The following is an 8370-nucleotide window of genomic DNA, read 5'->3' as shown; positions in this document are numbered from 1 at the left end:
TCATCTACATCGAATTTATATATCAGAATAGCGGATAGAGGCATCATTAAAGGAGTCAGGTCTACTTACTTTATGCTTCTTTCCAATTTTATGGTGGATTTGATAAGAACCCTTTTTGCTTTCTTGATAAATAATCGACAAAAAAAGCGTTTTTTTTTATATAACCTGCTTGTTTTATTATAATTATAACAAGTCCTATATGGAAATGCCCGCTAAAGAGAAAATCTATTTGATTGTCTCTCGGCCAATATCGATTTTTAGAAAGAAAAAACAAGAATTTTCTTCTTTTTTTATTAACATTAAGAAAAAAGAATATAATTAAAATGGAATTGGCAATATAATTTTTATAGACTTTTGAAAGAAAAAAAGGGGGTTTTTTGCAACCGTTATTTCTTATTTCTTGCCTATATCATATCACGGAAACCTTTCGCTTTGGAACGTGGAGAGATGGCTGAGTGGACTAAAGCGGCGGATTGCTAATCCGTTGTACAATTTTTTTGTACCGAGGGTTCGAATCCCTCTCTTTCCGCTCCCTTGGATCATTTGGGACTTTCGAATTGGAAAGAATTCTGACCCCCGGATTTTCTCATAGATAAATGTACGAAACAAATCCAATAAGAAAAAAAAAAAACTGAATTTTTACTCCTCGCGTCCAGGATTCCGTCCTGGGTCATTAGATAAGAATCCAAAGATAAAGAGTGAAACAAAGAATATCACTACTGTATAAACAAAAAGTTTGAGAGTAAGCATTACATAATCTCCAAGATTTTTTTTTAAGGAATAGATTACCAGTTTTTCCTTACCACACGGATCCACTAGGATGGTTTTTTTTTTATACCTAAAAATGCAAAAAAGAATTCTTGAAAAAAATTGCAAGAATTCTTTTATAATAAGCACTCTTATCAATAGCAAAAATAGGGTTAGGTGGTTAGGTATTGTGTAGGTACCTTTAGGTACCTGCTCAACCTAGGTGCAGGGGAGTAGAAAGGCTGATCCAAATTTATTGCTGTAGCTACCCATTCAATGTAGAAGAATTTAAATTTTAGAATCGAAGGTTCATAATATAAAAATATAAAACTTCTCGGCTTTTACCCATTTTTAAATTTTTTTGGAATGAACACATCATTCAATTTGGCATACAGAGTACTAAAGATTTCATCGAAAACTTACAGCAGCTTGCCAAACAAAGGCTAATAGAAAAAAGAATAGAGGTATAACAGGCATAATATCCACGATTGGATTGAAAATAGCATAAGCTTCGGGTAATTTGGCAAAGAAAAAACTAGTAGGATAAAGAACAGAATTAAAACAGATACAGGTTAAACTAAGTATATTAGGCATAACAAGCATTTCATTCTTGTAGAGTAAATAATTGGATTTTTCTTGAGTTATTTTTTTAAGGGAAAGAAGGAAAAGGCAGATTCAAAATCTTTTTTCTTCGGACTTTCCCAAACACAAAATACCTCCTTGTATTTGCACTCTCAAATGAGAGTGGAATAAATTCGACTTTCATATAATATCTTAATAGAATTCCATGTAATGATCAATGCATTTTTTTGATTCTATATTATCCGCATGTGTAGAATACTAGCAAGAGAATATCCCTCCTTTTTTATGTAATTGAAATGGTATTGACGAATAACAAATAAACATACTAGTGTTTATTAGTGTCGCATAAAACCCGAAATGGGGCGTGGCCAAGTGGTAAGGCAGCGGGTTTTGGTCCCGTTACTCGGAGGTTCGAATCCTTCCGTCCCAGATTGTTTCTGATGAAACAAACGGTGAAATCATATAGTATTCCGTACGAGACAAAAGTTTATTAAAGAGAATAATGATATCTTATTCTTTCTCAGAAAACATAATAAAGTCTTAAGTCCAGTCAAATTGACTATCTTTATTTTCATGAAAAAATGGGATCTATCAAGCACATTCAGGATATGCCTCTACTATAAAATAAAATCACTTAGTCATATTTTTTTCTTCCTTTTGGTATTCGAGTTGAAGAAGTACGAGAATTCTATAACTACCAAAAACTTTCAATCTTTTCATTGGAATAGTTTATTTAGTTATTATAGTTAATTGTTTTTGGTACTGAAAAAATATATTACTACTAGAATTCTAATTCTAGTAATTAAATTAATTAAACTTTTTTGGAGGTTGATAGTTTATTTATTGAGGAAGAGTCAATCCTTCTTTTCTCACTTCAAGATTGATCATCTCGAGCCATCCGTTGAGGGTGGAAATTTAAGAATAAATAAGTTTTAAGCAAACTTGTTTAGTCGTCTTTTTCAAACTATGTTTCATTCATATGATAGAATTTTAATATGGGTTTAAATAAATTGGATCTTGGCGGAGGCTTCCCGGATAAATACTTACTTTCTTTTATCCATATTGCTCCATAGATAGCAAGTTTTAATTAGTATAAAAAAACTAAACCAATGACTATTCATGATTCCATCCATATTGGATCAATTCTCTATACCACTTTGCAATGAAAAGAGGAATGTTTGTTATGGTAAAACTTCGTTTAAAACGATGTGGTAGAAAGCAACGTGCGACTTGAAGGACATGATCGATTGTGGATTTTTCTATCCATCATTTTCCATAGTAATGAAAATGCTCTTGGCTCGACATAGCCTGTTCTATTCGTTCCGAACCAAATTTGCGCTGGGTTTAAGTAACATAGTACACGATGGAGCTCGAGAGGACAGAATTTTTTTTATCAAGGGAAAGAATCTAGGGTTAGTGAAAACTAATAAATTAGGCCAACTTTGTCAGTCTATCCTTAATATAGAAATAAATCGAAAGGTTAAAATAAGAATAAAGTCCAATAAAAGTATATCAGAATCAATCCCTCTTATTAGATTTCTATAGAAGAGATAAATGCTTTATCGAAGGAAATAAGAAAAAAGGGTATGTTGCTACTCTTTTGAAAGAAAAAAATAGGAATTCCCGAAGTAATGTCTAAACCCAAGGATTTCACAAATCAAAGATAAAGGATTCCAGAACAAGTAAACACAATTTTCAATTGTCTCAACAACAGAGTTGGATCAGAATAAGGAATAAAAGTCAATTCGTTCGAAATGAGACAAAGAAAAGAGTTTAAAGACGACTCAAAAATTTTGGAAGGATTTTGCCTTCGAAGTTTGTCAGGCAAAATTAGCCCACTTGAGTCATGAGTATAAATGAAATTTGTTTTTTCTGTAAGGAAATTAATGCACGTCATAGTCTAATTTCTATTATTATCGACAGAAATTCGAATCATTTTCTCGAGCCGTATGAGGAGAAAACCTCCTATACGTTTCTAGGGGGGGGCGTTGTTTATCTACATCTATCCCAATAAGCTGTCTATCGAATCGTTGCAATTGATGTTCGATCTCGAAGAGAAGGAAGAGATCTTCAAAAAGTAGGTTTTTATGATCCGATAAAGAATCAAACTTGTTTAAATGTTCCAGCTATTCTCTATTTCCTTGAAAAGGGTGCTCAACCAACAAGAACTGTTTATGATATTTTAAGGAAGGCGGAATTCTTTAAAGAAAAAGAAAGAACTTTGAGTTAATTGAAGAACTAAATGAATCAAAAAGTAGGATAGGAGAAGATTATTAGTATTCCTAGTTGTCTAATTATTTAGACACAATTTACCTCTTTTTTAATCCTATTTGGATTTATATTATATCGTGCCAATTCAACATAAGCCCCTATTTTATTTACTTTTTCTATCTAATTTGTTTTCTTACCATTGTATTTCCATTGACAAAGGTCTATTGAACAAATAGAATTTGTAGATAGATGGGTCTCTTTATCCTCACTCCATATTCAATTTTTCCGCCTACACTTCGCTCAAATGATAAGGGTGTTCCTCTTGCATGTATTCTCATACAATATAATATATATTTTTTTTTAATAAAAATCGCTAAAAATAAGGAGAATTTGGCCATCGTGATTAGGGTCGCTCTTTTTTTAACTTTACTTTAGTGGAATTTAACCGGACCTGTTCGTTTTGGCATTTGAGTGTTTTTCATGGTCGATAAAAAAATCTTTTGATGTCTTGCTAGTTCAATGTTTTGACAGAAGCGCGCGGTGTAATTCCATTGATTTTTGGATTTCGATCGTATCTAAGATCCTTTTTTTATCTGGGTTGCTAACTCAATGGTAGAGTACTCGGCTTTTAAGTGCGACTATGATCTTTTACACATTTGGATGAAACAACAAATTCGTCCAGACTCTTGGTAGAGTCTAGAAGACCACGACTGATCCTCAAAGGTAATGAATGGAAAAAATAGCATGTCGTAATAAAATCAATCTTTTTTGAATGGAATCCAAAATTACGATTTTCTGGGTCTAATGAATAAATGGATAGAGCCTGGCTCCAATTCTGGTAAAATAAAAAGCAACGAGCTGAACTTCCTAATTGGAATGATTCCCCGCTCTAATTAGACGTTAAAAATAGATTAGTGCCGGATGCGGGGAAAGGTTGGGTTTTCCTATGAGTGGACCCTTTATTTTTTCTTTTTTTTTTAGAAATCCTAATTATTCTTGATTATGGATTGAATAAGGGATGTTATGGATTGAATGTGTAAAAGAAGCAGTATATTGATAAAGAGGCTGTATTCCAAAGTCAAAAGAGCGATTGGCCTGCAAAAATAAAAAACTTGTTCTGTTCTTTTTTTTTAATTAGAACAAACATAAACTAATTGGGTAGAAAAGGAGCAGAAAAAGATCTGTGGATTAGACTCCCTTTCTTTCCAGGGTTTGTATTAAAAATGCAACACCCTGTTCTGACCATATTGCACTATGTATCATCATTCGATAAACCGAGAAATGCTTCTTCTCTCTGATTCAAGTAGAAATACAAATGGAAAAATTCGAAGGGTATTCAGAAAAACATAAATCTCGTCAACAATACTTTGTCTACCCACTTCTCTTTCAGGAATATATTTATGCATTTGCCCACCATTATGGATTAAATGGTTCTGAACCTGTGGAAATAGTTGTTAGTTGTAATAACAAGAAATTTAGTTCACTACTTGTGAAACGTTTAATTATTCGAATGTATCAGCAGAATTTTTTGGATAACTCGGTTAATCATCCTAACCAAGATCGATTATTGGATTACAAAAATTATTTTTATTCTGAGTTTTATTCTCAGATTCTATCTGAAGGGTTTGCGATCGTTGTGGAAATCCCATTCTCGCTACGGGAATTATTTTGTCCGAAAGAAAAAGAAATACCAAAGTTTCAGAATTTACGCTCTATTCATTCAATATTTCCCTTTTTAGAAGACAAATTTTTGCATTTGGATTATCTATCACATATAGAAATACCCTATCCTATCCATTTGGAAATCCTGGTTCAACTCCTTCAATACCGTATCCAAGATGTTCCATCTTTGCATTTATTGCGATTCTTTCTCAACTATTATTCGAATTGGAATAGTTTTATTACTTCAATGAAATCCATTTTTTATTTTCAAAAAGAAAATAAAAGACTGTTTCGATTCCTATATAACTCTTATGTATCAGAATATGAATTTTTTTTGTTGTTTCTTCGTAAACAATCTTCTTGCTTACCATTAGCATCTTCTGGAACTTTTCTGGAACGAATCCACTTTTCTAGGAAGATGGAACATTTTGGGATAATGTACCCTGGTTTTTCTCGGAAAACCCTATGGTTCTTTATGGATCCTCTTATGCATTATGTTCGATATCAAGGAAAGGCAATTCTTGCATCAAAAGGCACTTTTTTTTTGAAGAAGAAATGGAAATGCTACCTTATCAATTTCTGGCAATATTATTTCTGTTTTTGGACTCAGCCGCGAAGAATCCATATAAACCAATTAGCAAACTCTTGCTTCGATTTTATGGGGTACCTTTCAAGTGTACCAAAAAGTTCTTTGTTAGTAAGGAATCAAATGCTGGAGAAGTCATTTCTAATAGATACTCGAATGAAAAAATTCGATACCATAGTCCCCGCTACTCTCCTCATAGGATACTTATCAAAAGCTCAATTTTGTACTGGATCGGGGCATCCTATTAGTAAACCCATTTGGACAGATTTATCAGATTGGGATATTCTTGATCGATTTGGTCGGATATGTAGAAATCTTTTTCATTATCATAGTGGATCTTCGAAAAAACGGACTTTGTATCGACTAAAGTATATACTTCGACTTTCATGCGCTAGAACTTTAGCTCGGAAACATAAAAGCACGGTACGAACTTTTATGCAACGATTGGGTTCGGCATTTTTAGAAGAATTTTTTATGGAAGAAGAGCAAGTTTTTTCTTTGATGTTCACCAAAACAACTCTTTTTTCTTTCTGTGGATCACACACTGAGCGTATTTGGTATTTGGATATTATACGTATCAATGACCTGGTCAACCCTCTTAATTAATCATTAGACGAAATTAAGAAACAGGAAAGGGTTGATAAATGATCAAGAAAAAACTTTTCTATTTTTCATTCTGAAATGTTCTTTTTATTATAATAAAGAGTAGGTGAATCAAGTTACTAATTAAAAAAATTAGTAGAACTTCCTCTTTGGAATAGAAATTGGCTATTTCTACATAGGGAAAGTCGTGTGCAATGAAAAATGCAAGCACGATTTGGGGAGGGATTTTTCTCTATTGTAACAAGGAAGAATTATCTACTCCATCCGACTAGTTCCGGGTTCGAGTCCCGGGCAACCCATATAGAAAAGACTCATCAAAGTTAAAAACTTTGACTCACTTCATTTACAAATACAAAATTATTGGTTTGGTTAATTTAGTTATATGGATAGCTAATCTTTGGGCTGACTTGGTTGACATTGGTATATAGTCTATGTTATACTGTTAAATAACAAGCCTTCTATTATCTATATTCTAGTTAATACGTGTGCTTGGGAGTCCTTGCAATTTGAATAAACCAAGATCTTACCATGACTGCAATTTTAGAGAGACGCGAAAGTACAAGCCTGTGGGGTCGCTTCTGCAACTGGATAACTAGCACTGAAAATCGTCTTTACATCGGATGGTTCGGTGTTTTGATGATCCCTACCTTATTGACCGCAACTTCTGTATTTATTATCGCCTTCATCGCTGCCCCTCCAGTAGATATTGATGGTATTCGTGAGCCTGTTTCTGGTTCTTTACTTTATGGAAACAATATTATCTCTGGTGCTATTATCCCTACTTCTGCGGCGATCGGATTGCACTTTTACCCAATTTGGGAAGCTGCATCTGTTGATGAGTGGTTATACAATGGTGGTCCTTATGAGCTAATTGTTCTAGACACTTCTTACTTGGTGTAGCTTGTTATATGGGTCGTGAGTGGGAACTTAGTTTCCGTCGGTATGCGTCCTTGGATTGCTGTTGCATATTCAGCTCCTGTTGCAGCTGCTACTGCTGTTTTCTTGATTTACCCTATTGGTCAAGGAAGCTTTTCTGATGGTATGCCTTTAGGAATCTCTGGTACTTTCAACTTTATGATTGTATTCCAGGCAGAGCACAACATCCTTATGCATCCATTCCACATGTTAGGTGTAGCTGGTGTATTCGGCGGTTCCCTATTCAGTGCTATGCATGGTTCCTTGGTAACCTCTAGTTTGATCAGGGAAACTACTGAAAATGAATCTGCTAATGAGGGTTACAAATTTGGTCAAGAGGAAGAAACTTATAATATTGTGGCTGCTCATGGTTATTTTGGCCGATTAATCTTCCAATATGCTAGTTTCAACAACTCTCGTTCTTTACACTTCTTCTTGGCTGCTTGGCCTGTAGTAGGAATCTGGTTCACTGCTTTAGGTATTAGTACTATGGCTTTCAACCTAAATGGTTTCAATTTCAACCAATCTGTAGTTGATAGTCAAGGTCGCGTTATTAATACTTGGGCTGATATCATCAACCGTGCTAACCTTGGTATGGAAGTAATGCACGAACGTAATGCTCACAACTTCCCTCTAGACTTAGCTGCTGTTGAAGTTCCATCTATTAATGGATAAGGTTTTTCTGCTAACATATAAGAATTTTTGAAGAAAGAAAAGACAGAAATACCCAATATCTTGTTCTAGCAAGATATTGGGTATTTCTGTCTTTATTTTGAATCTTTTTTTTCTTCTTAATCTTTCTATTCAGAATTCAGTTAACGACGAGATTTAGTATCCTTTCTTGCATTTTCATAACTCGTGAAATGCCGAGTAGGCACGAATTCCCCCAATTTGCGACCTACCATAGGATTTGTTATGTAAATAGGTATATGTTCCTTTCCATTATGAATCGCGATTGTATGGCCAACCATTGTGGGTAGAATGCTAGATGCCCGGGACCACGTTACTATTGTTTCTTTCTCCTCCTTCATATTGACCTTTTCTATCTTTGCCAATAAATGATG

General features: G+C 34.0%; 1 non-coding gene across 1 annotated transcript; it reads left to right on the top strand.

The window, feature by feature from the left end:
• Positions 1 to 441: 441 nt before the first annotated feature.
• On the top strand, positions 442 to 529 carry TRNAS-GCU (transfer RNA serine (anticodon GCU)). The gene has a single exon. It is a non-coding gene; the product is annotated as a tRNA-Ser (tRNA).
• The last annotated feature ends 7841 nt before the right edge of the window (positions 530 to 8370 follow it).

This window comes from Aegilops tauschii, unplaced genomic scaffold, assembly GCF_002575655.3.
Source record: "Aegilops tauschii subsp. strangulata cultivar AL8/78 unplaced genomic scaffold, Aet v6.0 ptg001138l_obj, whole genome shotgun sequence".
NCBI lineage: Eukaryota > Viridiplantae > Streptophyta > Magnoliopsida > Poales > Poaceae > Aegilops > Aegilops tauschii.
Note: the sequence above shows the minus strand (reverse complement) of the source record. Positions and strands in the feature narration are given on the sequence as shown.